This window comes from Callorhinus ursinus, unplaced genomic scaffold (assembly GCF_003265705.2).
Source record: "Callorhinus ursinus isolate GAN/ISIS: 27379988/994484 unplaced genomic scaffold, GSC_fseal_2.0 scaffold10, whole genome shotgun sequence".
NCBI classification, from domain to species: Eukaryota; Metazoa; Chordata; class Mammalia; order Carnivora; family Otariidae; genus Callorhinus; species Callorhinus ursinus.
In genome coordinates this window covers 53,685,837-53,707,045 of record NW_027397072.1, presented here as the reverse complement: position 1 = coordinate 53,707,045, position 21,209 = coordinate 53,685,837, and the positions used below count along the sequence as shown (strand labels likewise).

General features: G+C 47.7%; 1 protein-coding gene and 1 long non-coding RNA gene across 5 annotated transcripts in view; one reads left to right on the top strand and one right to left on the bottom strand.

The window, feature by feature from the left end:
- Window positions 1-924, bottom strand: part of LOC112821197 (uncharacterized) — a 41,280-nt gene extending 40,356 nt beyond the window's left edge. For all 4 annotated transcript variants that reach the window (XR_012379787.1, XR_003207375.2, XR_012379789.1 and 1 more), the window contains exon 1: window positions 709-924. This is a non-coding gene — a long non-coding RNA (uncharacterized lncRNA). The remainder of the gene's footprint in view (window positions 1-708) is intronic.
- Window positions 1-21,209, top strand: part of ANTXR1 (ANTXR cell adhesion molecule 1) — a 215,675-nt gene that overhangs the window by 168,702 nt on the left and 25,764 nt on the right. The gene's annotated exons all lie outside the window — the stretch shown is intronic.

The following is a 21,209-nucleotide window of genomic DNA, read 5'->3' as shown; positions in this document are numbered from 1 at the left end:
AATAAATAAATCTTAAAAAAAACAAAAAAACAAAAAAACACTGACCCCAGGATCCCACCCCAAAGGTTCTATTTCATTGATCTGGGATGAGGTCTTGACACTGGGATTTTAGAAACTCCCCCCAAGTGGGGCGCCTGGGTGGCTCAGTCGTTAGGCGTCTGCCTTCGGCTCAGGTCATGATCCCAGGGTCCTGGGATCGAGCCCCACATCAGGCTCCCTGCTCCACGGGAAGCCTGCTTCTCCCTCTCCCACTCCCCTGCTTGTGTCCCTGCTCTCGCTGTCTCTGTCTCTGTCAAATGAATAAATAAAATCTTTAAAAAAGAAAAAAAAAAAAAGAAACTCCCCAAGTGGTTCCAACAGCAACCAGGGTTAAGAACCGGTGATCTGGTCTAATTCCCTATTTTTCATCCAAGACAGCATCTTCTCTTTGCTTCTCCATCAATTTGAAGGCAACTCTCCACACTCCTTCAGAACCCTGCGTCTGTGTCTCGAAGGCATAAGGGAAATGGATGATTACTATCTTCATGGGCTTTCACCAGGCCCTTTCCTACCAGGAAGATTACTATCACTTCGGGCTGCTATCTTACTGTTACTGCTTAGGGAAAAAGGATGGAAAAGAGGAACGATAACTCTGCCTCATATAGTTTTTTTCTGGATGGAATTCAATCAATATATTGACCAGTCTAACCCCTCCCCAGTTGTTTTTACCTCGACTTGGGCCATCCCCCTTCACTGCTCTGGGTGGCACCCACTAGAATTGGATGTCTTCTTTGTTTTCAGGTCTTCTGTTTCTCTCAGATCTGACATCAGGAGGCCGGTACATTCCATTACTATCAGCAAGAACAAAAAACTCAGAGGCACACTCTGAGCTTGTTTTGCAAGGCCGGGCCTCCTCGCCGTCAGAAAAGCCCCAGGAAACACACACACACGTAAATGTACATAAACAATGTTTGAAACTTATCTGAAGCTCAGTCCCAGAGGTTGTGAAATCCTCTCCTAGAGCCCCAGCCCCTGGCTGCTGTCTGTGCAGCTGTTTTCAATAAGGGAGCGAAGCGGGTCACATGGGCATCGAGTCACCCTACTGTGGCCGAGGCCAGAGAGAGCCGGGCAGGTTAGCTCAGAGCGCAGAGAGCGTGCTCAGCCCAGTCCTTCGAAGGCAGATGAGCCGCCTGTAACGAAAGCAACTCAGAGAATGTGTCTGGGCTCTGCCTCTTTCTCTCTGTTCCCCACTGTCCACATTCCCTGTATTACGTCTTTCTTCTTCCCTCTTTAACTGGGTTGCCTTCCCTCAAACATTCTTTGATCAAACATCTATTACGCTCCCGCTAAGAACCCATCACGGGGCCGGGCACTAGGGATACCGATTAGAATAGGACTGAATTTTGGCTTCACGGAATTGAGTGTAGGACTTGGAAGAGAAGAGAGGGTCAGGCACTGTACTGACCGCAGATGGTTATGGAAGCACAAACCCATTCACAGTCATTTGGGGAATGACGATGATCTCTATTTACAGAGCAGCAACTGAGGCTTAGTGTAGGTTATTAAGTTTGCCAAGGGTACGCTGCTGGTAATGTTACAGGATTTTTATTCCCCAAGTGCCCATGGTTCTTGGTCATGCCACTTCAAAGAATGAAGAAGTAGACCAGAGGAAGAGTGGTGGGCAGCAAAGCACATTTATCGAGTGATAGTGCAAAGCTCCCGGAGAGGGAGGGGACCCAAAAGGGTTGCCGTTTTGGTGTTCAAATCTGGGGGTTTTTTTGTAAGCTTTTTTACAGAACTATCTTGAGCAAGCTGAGCAGGGGCCCCCTGTGGATTGGCTGCTAAGGTGTGCCAATCAGGGCTTTGATCATGCACCTGCCTACCTACTGGGTTATTGTTCACGTGTTGATGGTCTTTTGGGCTGACATGTGGAGATGAACTGCCTCAACCTGTGATAGTGACCGATGTTTTATGATTAATTGTTCTGTCTCAGGATGTCTTGCAGAAGTCAGTTCCGCAGAAGCTGCCAGACAGGATGCTCTTGTGGTCTTGTCTAAGCTGTAAAACAGGATGCTAGTACGGTTTCATCTTAGCATCCTGGCCCCCTGTTATCTTGTTGGGGGCCCTGGCCCTCACTACCCAAGTGTCCAGCTAACTCCCAACAGCAAGGGGCAGATCGGGGCCTTGAATCCAGGACTATCAGATACTAAGGACTCTTCAAGTCCTTCATGCATTCAGCAAACATTTGTCGAGCATCTTCTGTGAGATGAGCTGTGTTTGTGCTCGCTGCTGCTCCTGATTAATAAGCAGTGTCCTCATCCTTGAAGAGCAGGGACAAACAGGCAAGTGTCCAAACATCGCCCGTGTGAAAGGCTGTGTGAGGGAGCAGAGTCCATGAGGTGTGGGGGACACACCCAGAAGGGGCATTTCACCAGGCAGGAGTAGAAACCAGCTTCTAGGAGTGACATTTAAGCTGAGAGCAGAAGGAGAGTTGAGAAGGGAGGACATCCCAGAGAGAAGGAAGCTGGAGCAAGGACCGCAGGGTGGGCCTCCAGCTCCTTCCAGGAGACACAAGGAGTGGGGTACGGTGGAGGACAGAATGTGAGGCGGTGAGAGGAGACCCCGAGGGGTGTTGGTCGAGGCAGCCCACTCCGAGGGCAGTGGAGAGTCACAGCAAGTGTTTTAAGCAGGGGCGTGATCCGATTTGTGCTTTAGAGCAAGCAGTCCCTCCGGCTGCCGCGCAGAGGTGGTGGCGGCGAGAGCGGCCGAGCAGAAGCAGTGGTGGGCCAGGGGCAGAGTCCGGGTCCCAGAGGTGCTGACGAAACACAGCGACTGGACTTGGTAACTGACTGGGTGTGGAGGCTGAGGGGCCTCCAGAGTCTGGCGCGAGCTGGCAGTGACACCGCCAGGACGAGAGCAGGAAGAGGAGAGCTCTGCAAGGGAAGATGAGGGCTGAGCCTCGGAACCTGGCACGCTGGAGGCGCTGGGGGGCGTCCGGGCGCAGCCGGCCAGGCGCGGGCCGGGGAGGTGCTCCCTCTCGGGGGCGTGCGCGTGCAGGCCCGGCACCTGCGGGGTCCTGAGAGGGAGCGCCTCCTTAGAGCCTGTGCCCGAGATGCCCCGCCAGCCGCGTGCCAGTCCCGGCCTGGGTCTGAGGCAGCTCTGCTTAGTGAGAGTTCTGAGCTGGAGGCAAAGACTGGGGGGTCGTCAGCATGGCAGTTTGTGCCTCATGTGAGTAGATGAGGTACCAGGGAGGCTGTGTAGACAGAGAAGAGAAATAGGTTAAGTAGGGAACCCCGAGGGTCGTGTCCTTCAAGTTGTGGTGGGGAAAGAAAAAGGGAGCAAGAAGGAAATTAAGAAAGACCAGCCAGAGAAAGAAAAGGTGCAACAGGAGAGCCTGGGGTCATGGAAACGGGGAGAGGAAGACACATCACTGAGGAGCGTGGAGTCGACAATGTCAAGTGGTAGAAAATTTGGATGCACGTTGGCACCAGCCGTCTAATTAGATTAGCACTGAGAAGGTTATGGTGACCTTGGTGACCTTGGTGACCTAGGTTGATAGGAATGATGGGGGCAGGAGGGAAGCTTCGTGGAAGATGGGAGGGGAGAGCCGGAGCAGTGGCTGTGGGAGCACTGGAGTCAAAACCGTGTGGGCTAGTGGTGGCCCCCATCATTTGAAAAGAGAAAGCAACTAATTTCCTCCCAAGCACTGCTTTCGATATACTTTGGAAAATATTGCTCAGTCCAGTGGCTTCTCCCAGTGTGATCATCCTCTGCGACATTCTTGTCACCATTTCTCGCACTCACCAAAAATGTGTTTGCTTAGTTAATAGAGTTTTTGCCCTTATCTATAATTTCTTATCTTTTCTTTATTCAGTTGTGATCATACTGTATGTGATTTAGTATTGAATTCTTTCATTTAATTTAATCATTTAAGCAGAAGGGGAGAACAATTTTTTAAATCGCTTTGGTTCCTAGGCAATTAAGATAATTAAAAATCGCTGTTTTATGTGTGCTGATAAGACATTCCTTCCCAGCATATTGGCAAATTTTAAAGCAGATGCGTGTCTGTGTAAAGAAATAAACGTTCCCGGGTGCCTGGGTGGCTCAGATGGTTAAGCATCCGCCTTCAGCTCAGGTCATGATCCCGGGGTCCTGGGATCGAGTCCCGCATCGGGCTCCCTGCTCAGCAGGGAGTCTGCCTCTCCCTCTGCCTCTGTCTCTCCACTGACTGGGCCAGCCAGGCGCCGCGATCCTGCGGTTCCTACCAGTCATTTCCCTTCAAAGAGAAGCCTTTTGCATTTGAAACTCCTGACTTCAGTTTTCCTCTGAAGTTGTTTCATTGTGTCTCTAGTAAACTCCTCTGTTCTGACAACACTGATTGTTGAAAATAAAATGAACAGAGCAAACCCAAGAGCTGGAAATGTCCACCCCATTCGCTAAGCATGATCCTCGTCAGCAAACGGCTGCTGGGGCACCATGCCTCTGTGGAAAAGGCAGACAAGCATAAGACGTGGTCTTGACATCAGAGCATGGACAGACTGGTTCAGGAGATGGAACAGATGGCCGTCAAGGTCACTCTCTGGGCAGAGAGAGCTGAAGGGACTGAGAGCAACAGAGAAAGGGCCATCACTGGCAGCCTGAGGGGACAGGAGGCCTCCTCGGGGACAGGTAGGACTTGTCCTGGGCGGTGGAGGCAAGTTGGGACTTCGTCAAGCAGCCAGGGTGTGGAAGGCTGAGGTAGCAGGTGTCCAAAACCAGGATGCAGCCCATTAAGTGCCTGTGGCCAACAACAATGAGAACACATCCCAGGCTGGAGAGGAGGGAGTATGCGGCCCCCCACCCTCCCGCCCAAGGCTGCAAGGTGCACATGAATGAGATTTCACCACCTTGATGGTCAGACTAAAAAGTACGGACCTAATTCTATAACCATTGCGAGCCAATCTTCATCTGGGATAAATGTTACGGTGCCAAAGTATATTGTATTTTAAGGAATTTTATGTCATACAAGTTTGACTAGATATTAATAGCGTTTTTAATTTATATGTACAATTGGGCCACAGATGTCTTGTATTAGAGAGCAGCCAGATGACAGTTGTCGTACCAAAGCTCAGAACAATGGGTCTAATATGTTGGGAACCAGTTAATAGGCTGTTGCACTGACCCATGCGTGGATCAGGAGGCTTGAATTTAAATGGTGACACAGGGAAGGGGAAGACAGAGATGGCTCTATCTGAAACTGGCTGCAGCATTGTGTGGAGAAAGAGATCAAGGGTTTTAGCATCGACAGACCCAAGTTAAATCCCAGTGCTACCTTGTGGCTTCATTTAAGTTTCTCAGCCTTCCCTTTCCTCGTGCACAAGTGATCTAATAATCCCTACTTGTCAGGATTCCATAAAATGACAAATGTGAATAATTCAAGTACATGGGAGTTCATTTTCTTCCCTTCCTTCCCCCAGAAATTTGCAATCGGTTTCAGGGAAGTTTGTTACATCTCAGCAAGAATAAAAACCTCTCCAAATTAGTCTCCTATGTTTAAATTAGGATTGACCAGGGGTGCTGGGATGGCTCAGTCATTAAGCGTCTGCCTTTGACTCAGGTCATGGTCCCAGGGTCCTGGGATCGAGCCCCGCATTGGGCTCCCTGCTCTGCAGGAAGTCTGCTTCTCCCTCTCCCACTCCCCCTGCTTGTGTTCCCTCTCTCCCTGTGTCTCTCTCTGTCAAAAAATAAATTAAAAATCTTAAAAAAAAAACAAATAAATAAATAAACAAATTAGCACTGACTAAAGAGAACCAAGTAATCTACAAATCGAAGTCTTTTTGTGAAGGTCAATCTTTTCTTGCCCAATAAACAGTAATTTTATATAGGCTTTTTACATTGAGGATCTTCAAAATTTCATCCATATCTAACACCAGCCTGGAAGTGCCCAGCAAATCTGGAGGGAAAGTCCAATTTGCTGGCCACTGACTCCTGACCTTTTTAACCTTTTGTAAGAGTAGGTCATTTAAGAAAAAGAAAAGAAAAGCAAATTATAGGAAATGTTCCTAGAGGGTGTGATTTATTTTGGCAGAGTACCTTCCTTGGATGTTTGAATTCTCAGTAGTATTTATTCAGTTCTCACCCTTGGAAATCTTTCCTTCACTGTCTCATTGGAGAGGGACATGAGTACTTAGAATTCTTGGCTTACTTTCCTGAATTTAAAAGAGAAAAAGTTCAAGACACTCTATGTCCCCAGCGAAAACCAAACTGTACCCAAAACATGCAAAGTTGACTGTTTTCAGAGAGAAGTCAAACCCAAAGTTGATGCTGCAAAATATACCTTCCTGAGATTTTTTTTTTTTTTTTTTTTTGGCACCAACTTCCTTCCCCACAGTCGGAGGTCTTTCTCAATAAATGGCTGTGCAAGCAGCTGATGTGGTTAAGGGCTCTCCCCCTCCTTCTGCTCCCTCTACCTCTCTCTTCCAGTCCCCCACAGTTTAACCCCCCTTTCTCCACATGTGTACACACTCACACACCCATCGTCGTCATCATCATCATCATCATTTTATAGCTTCTCTTAGGACTTTCACGTTTGAATTGTTTCATCTCCCAAACAGCTGCAGCAACAGAATGTCAAGTCCTGGTATCAAGTTGCAAATACCAAAAAGAGAAGTAAATACTAGAGGCTGAACAAGACAGGGCTGGCTGATAAAGACAACTCTGTTCAAATTCCCTGACCTCATTTTTTCCTCTCAAACAGAATCAGGATTGAGCGAGGCAGGCCTTGGTTCTAGAGTCAGAACTGCACCAAAGTACATAACATTTTAGGAAGTTTGCTACTTGGTTCAAACACGATGTTTATGTCTAGCCACTCGGCTGCCACCAGCCTGTCCCTCCAGCTGAGGACACTGGGAAAGATCATCTCCAGGGACAGTCTGCAACTCCGAGATAGGCCTCGGTTGAGAATCCTCCTAACCCCAGCTGGTGGGGAGTTGTGCTCTGGCCAGAAGTGTGGGTTGAATCATAGATGGCAAAAGCTGACCTAGGAGATAGCCTTCCAGAATTCACAGTGTGGGGAGGAGCCAGCCTCCTGTAGGACATCCAGCACTCCCAGATACATTTTCTTATTTTCTCCTTAGCACCACCTTACTTTCTCTCCTTTCTGCATCTTGGGAAGATGAGGCTCGGATAATTAGGCCCCTGCTCTGTTCAAGGTCACAAAGAGAATTCGTGGAAGGGGCAAGACGAGACCCCACCAGCCCTACGCTGCCTGGCTGCCCTTCCATCCCCCACCCAGGCTGGGAGAGGAGGGTGGGGATCGTGAATGGGCTTGGTCTCTTGAAGAGAACATAGGACAAGACCCGACTTTGGAAAGCAGAGCAAGTCCCTGTCACCCAACACCCTCCCTTTTTGTCCTTCTACCTCTCCCACCCCCCAACACCTTTCCATTTGTATCCTGTTCAAGGTGACCTAACCACTAATGTCCTCCCACACTGGCCCACTCTCCTCCACAGTGTGCTGTGCTCCCAAAGTATTTCATGCTCTTCGCCCTTCCTGATTCTACCTCTGCCTGCCTCCCCTTAGCCACCAACATCGTGCGTAGGCCAGAGCGCCCCCACTCATTCCCCTATCGAGTCTTGAGCTTCTCTATCGCAGGCACCAAGCTGTACGGCAGGGATTTAGCATGAATGAGGCGGGGTCCCTGCCCTTGTGGGGTGTACATCAGAGTAGTCAGGAACGCACTGAGTTGTACTCGATGTGATATGTGGTATGGAAGGGGGAGTTTGGGATTCCATGGGAGCATAGAGCAAGGAGCTGTAACCCAGACTAGTGGCTCCAGGGGAGGACTTACAAAAGCAGAGACCATTTGACTGAGCTCTTCTGGTGAAGGAAGGGATGAGCGCTTCTGGTTGGGAGGAACAGCATGTGGGAAGCCCCAGGTAGGAGAGCAACAGAAAGAGGATGCCCAGGCTGACCTTGGAGAGAGGAAGGGGAAGGCAGTGTCACCCCCATCCTGGCTCTGGCTTCTCCACCCTTTTGTCTGCTCCCATCTTTTGGGTACTCAGCACTCAGCGGCAGCCCCATTTTCTCCAAGACCCTCCACCAGTCCCAGCTCATTGTCTGGCCCCTCCTTCCGCTGTGCTCACAGCGACTGCCAGGAAGTTTAGCACCTTTTTAGCTTAAAGTCAATACTGACTTTCCTTCCTGAATAAGCTGTGATTTTAGGAAAGAAACCATAGCGCTTTTTTTTTTTTTCTTTTTCTCTCATAGCACTGAGGACGTGGCTCAGTTTGCCTTCTTGTCCCCAGGAATTGTCACTCTCTGCAACCCCCAGGTGATCACAGCTGTTTGTAAACTTTTATGATGTTCCCTTTGTAGGCACCTGCTTTTGCATTTTCCTAGTGGGCAAAGTTGTCTGAATAAACCCTCTGCCTTTTAATGAAGAGAGAGTGTTCATACTGTCTTCTAGGAGCATCTTCCAGTAAAATGAGGCTTAATAAGGGTTATTAAAGCATTAGATTTTCATTACAATCGCATTCATACTTTTTGTCACCACCATTTATTAATAACTTTGACTTTTTAAAAATAGTTTAGGAGAAAAACAACTCTCTGACTTCACTAGTCTCACTTTACAAATCCATTCTTATGATACTTGCCCTAACATTTTTTCTTTTTGGCTAATACCGTTGAGAGCAAAGTCGTGTTCAGAACCCACGATGCTAGCCGAGTTAGCTCCAGGGATGCTCAGTCCTCTAGCATCCAGCACCTCTCTGCCTTCTTGTGCTTCCTCCCAACATCTGGATTGGGCTGCCCCATTGAAGAGCGTGGCCTCAGAGGCTGATGCCTTAGGCTTTGGCCGCAGTCACGGGCATACTGACTTTTCAAGGCCTCTGACTGGAATACAAGCTCGAAACGGGAGTGAATCTTGAGTAAGCTTTTCCACATTCTCTACCACTCACTGAAGGTGATGTGTAATGGCAAATTCCTAAATGTCACAGAGTCTGGAAAAGTGTACATCATAACAGACATCCATTCACCTTTAGTGGTACAACGAATAAAAGTGAGCCCACTGGAAATTCCACCGTGGGATCATCTGTGTTGCTGCACAAGGCAGCAGACCACTTCTTTTTCTTTCTAGCAGGAAAGGTAGTTCTGCTTAAGAAAGGTGGGGTTTCCTTGACATGGAAGTAGAGAGAAATAGAAAGGAGACTGAGTGTCTTGTCCTTTGGTGGTGGGAGCAAGCTGACCAGAGTCCCTGAAGCCATTGCCTCAATGACCCCACCATATCTATGGATCTAGGGGTGCTGTGTGGTTCTCCAAAGATAGCCAAGGCATCTGCAGAACTGAGGCCACCTTCTGTGCTTATAAACAGTAAGCACCCCTCTAAATGAAGAATAATTCCACGAGAGCTCGCCATAGCCCATGGTCCCCACTGCCCCCCATCAGCTGCACTAGGTTGTCCTACACCACATCCTCTGTTGGTGGCCTAACATTGCAGATAGGTTTGCTAATGGATCAAAACAGCATCTCTTGGCAAACTTGGACCTTATAGGTAATTAGCATCAAGCCAACAACCCACACGTCCACAGTCCACACCAGGCCACTCGTGAGCAACATGGACGGAAGCTTCCAAAAGGTTTAAACTGCCCACGGGAATATTCCAGTCTCATCCAACAGCACAGCTGTCCTTTCAGCTAGCTGTAGACTCTGATGCTGGAAGGAGTATTCTGCCCCTCAGAGGATCATCCACGGCCAGGTTTTGATGCCTATCCTTTATAAAATCCACCTAATGCACCTCCAAACAGTCCAATACTATATAATAGACTTAGGTGTCAAAGGAGAACAATAACCTTTGGATAACTTTATTCTGTGATAATTTTCTTGCTCTCTCCAGCCCGTTCTTTGAGGACATGTTTAGTTCTAATCCATCTCCAAGCTGACTTCTTTTGTTTTTAATGACAACACTTTGATTATAGAAATTTTTTAGCTTTGTAAACCATGGAACAAACTGTCCCTCCCTGAAGAAACACAGCTTCTCATAAATCTTCCCCAGAAACACCAGGGTTAGAGGAGAGAAACATGACTTGATTATAAATGAGCAATCTTCCCAACTGTCACTTCTAAAAGATAGATAAATGCAGAGATGATAGACAGACAGACAGATGCAGTTTCAACTATAGTTTTACATGCCTTTCATAGTCCATGGATATGGGGCGCCTGGGTGGCTCGGTCGTTAAGCGTCTGCCTTCGGCTCAGGTCATGGTCCCAGGGTCCTGGGATCGAGCCCCGCATCGGGCTCCCTGCTCCGCGGGGAGCCTGCTTCTCCCTCTCCCACTCCCCCTGCTTGTGTTCCCTCTCTCGCCGTGTCTCTCTGTGTGTGTCAAATAAATAAACAAAATCTTAAAAAATAAAAAAAAAAAGTCCATGGAGATCAGAAGGTAAAAAGTCACTCCATGACAGGAATTTATAAAGTAAAGAATTTTCCTTAGGATCTTCACAATCATGGAAGAGTAGGACCAGGGCCTTTGTCCATGTGCAGAACAACACTAAGCAACTGGGTGGGATGACAAACGGAGTCCCACTTTTTAAAAATTACTTGTGACCCCCCCCTTTTCATCCCCACAAGTAGCAAAAGATGTTTTTTAGGTCGTAAATACCTCAAAAGTAGTCTAAAGCTATACTGTCCAGTAAGGCGCATGCGGCTGTTAAGCACTCGAAATGTGGCTGGTCAGAAACGAAATGAAATGCAGTAAGTGTAAAATAAACTCCAGATTTTCAAAGATGTAGCGTGAAAAAAAAAAAAAAGGAACACAAAATATCTTTTCAATAATTTTTATACTGATCACATGTTGAAACGATAACCTTCTGGACATACTGGGTTAAATAAGCTGTGTTATTAAGATAAAGTGCACTTATTAAAATGCACTTCCCCTTTTTCTTTTCACTTTTCACACACGTGGCTACTAGAGAACTAAAAACTACCCATGTGCTTTGCGTCCCGTTTCTACTGGACCGCACTGGTCTAGAGGACTGGCCTGGAAGACCCTTAAGAGGAAGGGGATGACATGACTTCCCACAGGCCTTGAGGCCTCCAACCATTTGTATTTTGTGGACACAATGAGAATTTCAGAAATTATGGGCATCCGCCTGCCCTTCCTGGTTTTCTACCGGGTCAGCTGTGACTTGGCCTTTCTGGGCCAGTCCCTGTCCCGAACTTTGTGTGTTTCGCCAGAAGTCTTGCCTGCTCCACACCGGCAAGTCAGGGTTTTGTTTGAAGCAACAACCTGCTTCTGGGTTGGGGTCTCACATGAAGAAGAGCAGCTCCCCACTATCATCCCAGAGAAGAAAGGGCTTGCAGCATTTAAAACTCTCTTCTAAGTCTGTGGACCTTTATGGGATTATCTTCTCTAGCTTTGAAAAATTCCTAGACAGCAAATAGTTTCCCCGTCTTATCAGAATGCAAACCGACTTGACTTGAGCAATAACGATCACGAGTACCGGCCAACAGCCGTGTAATTTGCAATTACTCTTAATGCATGTTTTCCGATGACACTTTGATGTAGGTGTTCTCGTTCCCATTTTACAGATGAGGAAACTGTCTTTATAGAGAACTTAAGAACTTAGCCTCTACAACTGATAACTGAGAAAACTAGCATTTATTCATTCCTCATGTATTTATTTGTTGTTCTAAGCCTTGGTAAACCAGGGGCCATGGTGCTTTCATGGCATTTACACTCGGGGATGCCCAGCATCCTAGTGCTGTACCAAGAACTCAAATACAGTTGCCCCCCCCTTGTTGGTGGGGGGGAGGTGTTCCAAAACCCCCAATAGATGCTGAAACCCCAGAGAGTACTCCCTATATATTCTATATATACCATGCTTTTTCCTAAACTTACATCCTTATGATAAAGTTTAATTCATAAATTAGACACAATAAGAGACTGACAAAAATAATAATAAAATAAAACAATTATAACAATATACTGTAATAAAACTTCTGTGAATGTGGTCTCTCTTCAAAACACCCTATTGTGCCATACTCACCCTTCTTGTGATGAAAGAAGAGGATAAAATAAATGCCTGCGTGATGAGATGAAGGCACGTGAACGACAGAGGCGTGGTGACATCGTGTTAGGCTACTATTCACCTTCTGACAATACGTCAGAAGGTCTGCTTTTGGAGCAGTGGTTGACCGGGGGCGGGGACCTGACACTGTGGAAAGCGAAACCCCAGCTAAGGGGGTCTCCTGGAGGGTGGCAGGATAGACGGAAAATGGATATCTCGCCTGTATGGTCAGAAAAGCCCTGTCTTTGGAGACGTTGACATTGAAGGTGAGATCTGAATGACAAGAAGGAAGGGGCCACGTCAAGATCAGAGGACAAACAACTGGTGCCAAGTCTACAAGGTGAGAGCGGGTGTGGCACGTTGGAGAGAGTCAGACGCCAGTGCCGGTCAGGTGTCGTGGGAGGTAGATGGGCAGTGAGGCCGGAGAGAAATGCAGGGGCCATGACAGGCGGAGCGTGTAAACCGGGAAAGGCATTTGGATTTTACTGTGGGTGTATCATGAAGGACTCGTGGTGCGCAAGAGTAGCAGAGGAGGGGCATGATCTCATTCATATGCTACAAAGACTGCCCTTGATGCCGTGGGAAGAATCCACTGTAGGGCGGCTAGAAGGGAAGCCAGGAGATCAGTGAGGAGGCTGTGCCAATAGTCCTGGGTGAGAGGCAGTGCAGAAGACAGAGTGGAAGTGACCAGGAGTGGATGGATTTTGGAAGTATTATGGAGATCTGGCCCATAAAACTGGCCGATGGATGCCTAACCTTTCTTTTGACCCAATTATCCATGCAGCCCCCACCCCCAACCTCCTGCAATTCTCTTCCTAACACACTGTGCTCTGGGAAATCTAATCCCCGTTCACCCAGTGGTGGCCTCTCAATAATGCCTGAAAACAGAATGAAACTCCAGCAGATGGCCATTGTTTATCACCCCATTGTTTTTGCTATGTTAATTCATTGTCCTGCCTGGGGGTTCGGTTAGCCTCTTCGTGGCTCTTGTCAACCTTTAGAAACACATCCATGATGAATAATGAGGCCCCGCTATATTCCAGAATCACTTCAGTGGAAATAAAAGCAAAGTGATTCTATTTTTTCTATCTCATTTTGGAGCTAGCAGGAGAATGAGTCACTTGCACATTCACTTGCCCTGCTACCATTGGGAGGCTGAAGAGCAGAAGAAAGTAATGTCGTGCATGCTAGTCACAAGCAAAGATAGCAGGCACCCTGGGGCACAGCACAGGGCAGGCACTCCTGAGTAGGGGACAGAGGGGAGGGGAAAGGGAAATCGTATTTAAGAACCAGGTGGTGTGTCATAAAGTGATTCCTTGCTGCTGATAATAAGACGGAGAAGAGCGAGATCATGGGTAGAGCAGGCAAGCCAGAGGCCCGGGTTGGTCGGAAAAGACTGCAGAGAAGAGGTGACTTAAGCTTTTCCTTAAGGGATGCTCAGGCTTTGGCTAAACAAGGAAAAGCAGGAAGGATATGAGATCCAAAAGAGTTGTCCGTCAGCAAAAGTTTACATGTGCATGCATATGTATATGTAACTACTCTGGCCAGTGAAAACATTTTCTTGGCATGTACATTGAGCTTTCATTAATACCCAAGGGCAATAAATGCTCTCAATGGTGAGGAATGAAAACTCGCCCTTCTTCACCTACCAACACAGCCAGTCTCTTCCCAGGAAAACAGAGGGGGATCGACCGAGGTAGCAGGTGTTTGGCACATCTGCGTACACTCCACACCCACCCGTTCAGATGAGAGGGGAGTTTTTATTCCTTCACAACAATGAACTTCACTCCCTCTGAAACCTTCACTGGTTCCCACTGCCTGCCCACACAAGGTGTGTTTGGCTGAATGCTGACTGCTCATAGGAACAAACAAATTTGGAAAATGTTACACTTAATAATGTTAAACAGGGTTTTTTTTTCCTCTGTAGGACTTCAAAGATGTTTTAATAAACCAGTGTTCATTATTATCATGCAGGATTTCTCAAGCTTATGAATGCCTGATCTTTTTTTTTATTTTTTATTTAAATTCAAGTTAGTTAACGCATCTGTTTTTACAGCTCATCGTTTGGGACTAGTGTCCTATAGAAGGCACTCTGGGAAATGCTGGGCTTATCAGCATTTCCTCCATCACCCTCCACATTCGGTCAGACCCTGCCTGCTTCTCCACAAGTCCTGACAAAGCAGACTGCCCTCTGAGGCACTGTTTCAGTTGACATGCCTTACCTATCCCTATCTCTAGAGCTTCGCTGATGCTGTGTGCTGGCCCACATTATCCTGGCCCGTCTTCTCCTCTGCTTGTAACTCGACCCAAGTCTTCTCCTCTCCAGAAAGCTTTGCTGGTTCCTTTCAGGACTTGGAGCTGCCCCCTGCCTGCCTGTGAACCATCATCACATTGCTTCATGTCCCACTCCTCTAGCATTTCGTAACTGGTTTCTCGCCTTCCTATAGCTAGTACCTCGAACATGCTAGATAGTACAGAAGAGGAGAAGGAGGAAGGAGCTGGAGGAAGAGGAGAAGCACAAGCAAAGAGGTCAGGCAGGAGGAGGTTGGGAAGAAGGAGGGAGAAGAAGAGCAGAGAAGAGCACAGAGGTGACAAAGAGAAAGAGAACTCCAGAGGGTCTTAGACATGGCACTTCCAGTGGGTGCAGCTGGCAGGGACTATTTCGGGGAAAAGAAGATCTATAAAGTTCTCCTTCTATGACCCAGAGGAGTGGATCTGGTCCCCGGCCCACTTTGCTGAAGGCCAGGGCCCACTTGTAGGTCATCAGCTCTAACCGGAGGTGCCATAACTGAGAATGGCATCCATGGTGGTCTCTTAACCAACTGTGTTCTAGAATAATAATTATTATTATGTCTATAATTGCACAATTAAGAAAACAGCATATATATCCTTTGCTTTGTTGTTTCTGTAAACATCATACGGTATACAGTACACTAAATATACTAAATATGCAACCACATAGATAGCCTTCAAAGTAAAAATTACATAATCCTGAAGCTATTGCTTCTACTAAAGCCAGTGCCTTCCTTTTACACAGGAGAGCCTAAAACCCACAGAACAGCTTGAACTGGGGCTTAACCACTGAATTTGTAGTCCAGCACACTCACTACCTAGACTGTTTTAAGCTCTGCTTCCCATGGCTAGAGAGTGTGTGATCTCTCTCTTGGCCAAATGGCCACCTGCCTGAGATGGAGACATAAGAAACATTCCCACATCTGCTTCGTGCTCCTAACCCCCCACAGAAATGGCCACCCACTTAACAAGCCTACTTTCCTAAACCAGACATTCTCTTCTTCACCCCTGTACATGTAGAAAATGCCAAACAAGACGGCATATGTTGGAAATAAGGTTAAATGGACATTTTCCGAAAGAGCCCATTCTTGATAAGTTGTCCGTCTGTTTCCATTGACTTAGTTACCTTCTGCAAAGGCCACTGGCCTTGCCAGAGTTCCGCCCTGGAAAAGCTCATCCTATGGAAGCATAGCTTGGCGGGTTTGTCAGACTTTGTCTCCAAAACTCTGTTAAATGCCCAGATATATTTCTTTTATGCTTGTGCATAAATTCCATTTCAGAGTGTCAAGGCAACACCTAAATCAGTCTCCCGAATGTGGTTTGTGGAAAGAGCCTGAATGCCAAGAGGCCTGGGTTCCAGTCAACATTTCCTCTGACTTTTACAAGTTGTGAGCAGATGACCATGGCCCAGGTGCCAGCAGCCACGGGACGTGGGCGGGGGCACTGAGCCCCAAGCAGAGTGGGCCAGCTGGGACATGGGAGATGGTCAGCCCAGCTCCTCTGGTCCCTCCACCGGCCCCCCAGAGGACCCACAATCAGGCAGGGCTCAACCAGGGCAGGCCTGAGGCCAGAGCGAGAGCGGTCTCCACACTAATTCATAGCCAGTCATGGAGGAGAAAGAGTTGCTTGTGTGTGAGGAACTGAGTATAAGAGCCTCGTCCCAGAGAGCATTTCTGTGCTGTGAGGAGGAAGAAGGAAGAAGGATGCTGGGGTGCCCAGTTTCGGGGCAAGCAAGCCATCCCTGTCCTGTGGATTAGATTAGTTCCTTGTTCCCAGCACCACATAACTGGGATTCTCTCCTTCTAAGCCCTGCTACCCTGGTATGTGGAACAAGAAGATCTGTAACATGATCAAAATAAGACTTTGTTTTGTATTTCCCTCCACCCCTGGAACCCTCTATTCATGGAGAGATTTTTCTCCAGCCACCCGATACAAATTTGGCAGGCGCCATAACTGTTCGGCCCACTCTTAGGTTTCAGACAGGTCGACAATCAAAAACACACTCAAAATTCAGTAGTTAGAAAGTCCAATCTGATATTTAATCGGGCCCTCAAACCTGACTTAGCGTTACATCCATCCTCCCCCAGCTGGGCTGGACTCCCCATGAAGAGGAGGGCTGTGGGTGTCCCTGTGTTTCTCCACTTTGCTCTTCTCCTCCCAGCCCCCAGCCCAACTTGTTGGCCACTTTCTCACATGTCCTAGGCAGGGATAGGTGAGCAGAGGTAAGGGAAAAATAGCTCCTCCTTGAACTGGGACCATTAAGCAGGCTTTGCACTCTCTGGGCCCAGCACGGGTTTAATGCAGACTCGTTTCTCCCATGGGATGTTCTTTGGAGCTTCCTTCTGGATCTTCTCTCCTGCAGTTTCCTTGACATGGGCAGATGTCTCTTTATTCCCAGTGTTTGCCTGTGGCTGCTTCCTCAACCTCTGGACCTGGCAGTCGCCTCCATCTTCTTGCTGCTAAAGTCCCTCTATCCCACTCAATGGCCTTGGCCAGGACCCAAGAGGACCCCACATTGGACCTCCTTCCACACAGCCACCCCTGCTCCACAGGAGACACACACACCACAGGTGGCCAGGCCAACCCTACCACAGCAGTCTCTACCCTGTTGCCACAGGCTGCCCCTGCTTTCTCAGACACGAGAGCTCTGTGTTCCCTCTGGGTTCAGCCTCATTCACCTCACTAGGCTTGAGGGGAAAGCCATGGACACCTGCCCTCCCCACACTCCTCTGCCTGGTGGGAGGGCTGCTGGGGACTCACAGCACAGCAGCAGCTCTCTCCAAGAAATACCCCTACCAATCCTCCCCACCCCGACCCCTTTTAATATCTTTCCTCTGGCTGAGGGGTCCAAGCGTCATGGGGCCAGTTTACAGACATTGCCTTGGAACTCTGCTTTGGGTGATTAGGTACCTCATCAGAATCGCTTGCACCTTGGAGCCTAGTCAAAACTTCCATTTTAACATGCATTAGACACTTATGTCAGATTTTAATTATGTACTCTTTTAAATATAAGTCCCACGGGGGCACAAACTTCATCTGGTTGATTCGCTGCTATATATAGCATATATATATAATAGGCACTTAATGAATAATTGTTGAATTAATAAATTAATTTTTAAGTAAAGTTGGCCACCTCTCCCCAGACTGTTAAATTATATGAACATAGGGACTACAATTATTTTTACTCATTATTTACCCCCAGTGTCTAGTAGAGCACCGGCCAATAGTAGATGATTTAAAAAATAGTCCTGAATGAACTAACAAATTTGGTGAAAGCCCCTATTTCTCCAAGCAAGATTCCTGCAGGCTCCACTGGCCCAAAGCATCTCTCCCTCCTTTCCTCAAATTCTTCACGTGGCCACATGGCTTCAAATTCTATCAATCAGAGAGCCCATCTGCCAACCAAGTCTTCTTTTACAATGGCTGAATGGAAACCATCAATCATTTACACTTAAGAAGGCAATTTGCTACAAGGAACTTCCAGGCACCTAGTTGTTGGGAACCTGAGAGGGCGCTAGGAGGGAGCACCCGAGAGAGAAGATGCCGGCTTCGAGGTAGGGACACTTGTAGAGATTTGCCAGGGAGACTGAGGACCGGGAGGGGAAAGGCAAATGGGAATTTAAGGCAATATTTTTTTGGAGACTGCCTTTAACACTTCCTCCTCTGGTACTGTTTTTAAGAACCACTTAATATTGGGGCGCCTGGGTGGCTCAGTCGGTTAAGTGGCTGCCTTCAGCTCAGGTCATGATCCCAGGGGCCTGGGATCAAGCCCTGCTTTGGGCTCTCAGCTCAGTGGAGAGCCCGCTTCTCCCTCTCCCTCTGCCTGCCGCTCTGCCTACTTGTGCTCTTTCTCTCTCTCTCTGTCAAATAAATAAATAAAATCTTTAAAAAAAGAGAGAGCGAACAACTTAATTTTTAGAGCTAACAGGAATCTTAGATAGCATGAGAGTCTGCAGTTTTCAGCCATTTTTAAGCCAAAAAGAGAACTCCTTTAAATGAAATCTTACCAGAAGCCCAAATATGAAAAACAGGTAAGGGAGACTATCTGGTTCTAGATGGGCAGTGGGCAGGGAACTCACAGGCAGTTTTCCCACAGTAGTCCTGCTATCTCCACGTCAGAATTCCTCAGCGCTCAGGAAACACAGTGTGTCCTAAGATGGTGCGAGACCTGTGCTTGCCCTGGATCATTGCCATGTCTGCGAGGCCAGGCTCCTGACGCCACAACAGAAGGACAGCACTAGACCCGCCTTCTGCTTCCCTTTATCAAGAATCAGACCTCTTGTTCTCTCCACTTCCCAAACTCCTCATCTACTCTGTAAATGTTTGCTAAATCAAAGAAAGAGCCCTTTCACGGGGCCACTAAAGACCTCCCCAGGAGTTTAATATGACCAACAAATATTTACTAAGTGCTTGCTATATCCTTGACCTTGTGTTTGGCCCTCAGGACAAATGACCATCGTCGTTGCCTCGTTAATCAACACTCTGGATGCTGTTTGTTCAGCCTTTTCTGAGCCATCTAAAGGGCAACGAAACATCCAACCCACATCTGTCCGTCTTTTCTCTAAATGTGCTGTGAGGCATCGTGTGAAATGATTTGCTAAAATGCAGATAAACTCCATCTGTCAGCCCCCATCCACAAATCGAGTAGGACTTGCAAAAATCAAAACAAAAAAAAAAAGAGGTTTGGCACAATTCGCTCTCTGCAAACCTTTGCTCACAGGGATGACCACCATTTCCTGTCTTTGGAACTTATAAGCCATCTGTTTAATGATCTGTTCTAGCTTCCTGCCAAGGCCTGACGTCTCTCATCAGTCAGCAGTTCCCACCAAAAGTGCTCAGGGCCTCAGGGCCTCCCATCCCTACCGCTGGCCAATGTCCAGGTCATAGAAATGGCTCCCTTGTCCTTCTTCATGTAACAAGACTACAATGTGTGGAGAGTTCAAGGTAGTGTCATTGTTTCTGTATCAGCCACACCAGTTCAGGGCTCGGGATCACTCAGCTGAGAGCCTAAGAACAGGCTTCACAATGAAGCACGCTAGCTTTGAAATCCAGCTCTACCACGTACTGTGCGGTTTTGGCTACTTACCCACTCTGAACCTGCAAAAGGAGCTCACGAGAAGGTTGGAGGATTAAAGGCAATATCCTACATGAAGTGCTTAGCACAGTGGTTGGCACATATCCTTATTGTCACTAGAAGAAAATGACCTTATCACAGGTCAGGGATGGAGACCAGACAAGGATCGGGCCCAGAAGGAGGGCCTTTGTGGCAGGGGCATATTCGGAGCATATTCACAGGGGCGTATTCCTACAATGTGCGTTATTTTTCTAGGCACTAGGAAGTATACAGGAAAGACCCTCTTCTCTATAAAGCTTGGAGTCTCCTAGAGAACAAATGATGAAAACATGTCTGTCCCCGTTCAGTCACATGGTTGTGAATTTGCTGTTTGGGTCAAACGGAAGTCCCAGAACACCGGCCCCAGGCTGGTTCTTGGAGCTGCTTCTCAGAAGGGCACACAGATTATCTCAGGGGCAAGTTCTTCAGGCGGCCCCAGGAACCCCCAGAGAACTCAGTACAAGGGATTCTTGTCTTTGAGCACGCCTAAGAAGACACTGAGGAACAGCGTGGTAGGCCCCTCAGAAGAATGTCAACCCAAAAGGCAAAAGCTATTATGGGTCCATGCTCCCAGCCCTCCTGGGAAACTTGCAGAAGAATCACTCCATGCCTTTGTTGTCTACAATTAAGTTGGCAGGACTCAGCTGCAGTGGATGTGAGAGGTTCTGGGTCCATTTCTAAAGCTCATTTATTTTCAAAGTACTTGAACTAAAGGCAATAGTAATAGATGACAGCTGAGAATTTTTAAGTTTTATTTTCAGTTCTAAAAAAAAAGAGGGTTGGGTATCCATTTATATTTTCATACTAAGGATAAGTCAATAAGGGAGATTTCATTGTGTGTGTGTGTGTGTCAGTCTAAAAAATAATCAATTCAGTGTGCCATAGCACAGATTTAAACTGCTTAGAAAGCCCAGGAGAAGCAGCCCTCCTCCTTGGGGCGGCATGAGAATGGTCGAGGTAGGTTAGGAGCAGTAGCTGCTGGGAAGGGAGCCTGGAGCTCTGCTAAGAGGGGTGGTACTTCCGGCCTTGATTGTAACCAACTTTGAGCAGGAGTCCGAAATCACAGCAGGAACAAAACCACGACGGCCAGGAACCCAGCAGCAACAGGGAAGCCTAGCCTAGCTTCACGGCTGGTTGCTGTGGCTCACAGCAGGAAGGAAAGGCTAGCAGGAAAACCAGCCTCCAGCCCACCCAGGCTCGCTCCCTAACTGGGGAGGGGGCTCTCGGGGCAGAAGGGACACAAATGGTTCCCGAGGCTAGAGAGCTTGGTCTGAAAGGCCCAGGTCCAATTAAAACAAGCCAGGAGCCTGAACAGCTGCCCTTGGTGTCAGGTTTTGACATCAGGAAACCCATTTTTAGTTCTGCTAATGGCTGTAATGTACAAAGTTCATGTTTTTATTTCATGAACTTAACGCTTAAAAGAATTAAACCAGTTAAGGCCCAAGACCACAACTTCCTAATCCACCAGGGATGGGCTACTTTTCCCAGAGCCTGCCTCTTACTGAGAAGTCCCCAGATTCTTTATCGGGGTTCCCGTAGTCCTACTACTAGATTTGCCTCCTAGTCAGAGCATGTGTAAACAAAATGGGCTGTAGGCCCCTGCTGTGATCAGAAAACTTCTCTGTGCATATGCATCTCCTCAAACTACCTACCAGAAATTCTCCGAAAGGAGAAAGGCTAATCTCTTTGAAGGTCTGGAGCCTAGTTAACATCCCAGTGTCCACAAGCAGAAGAAAACACACACACACACACACACACACACACACACACACACACACACACA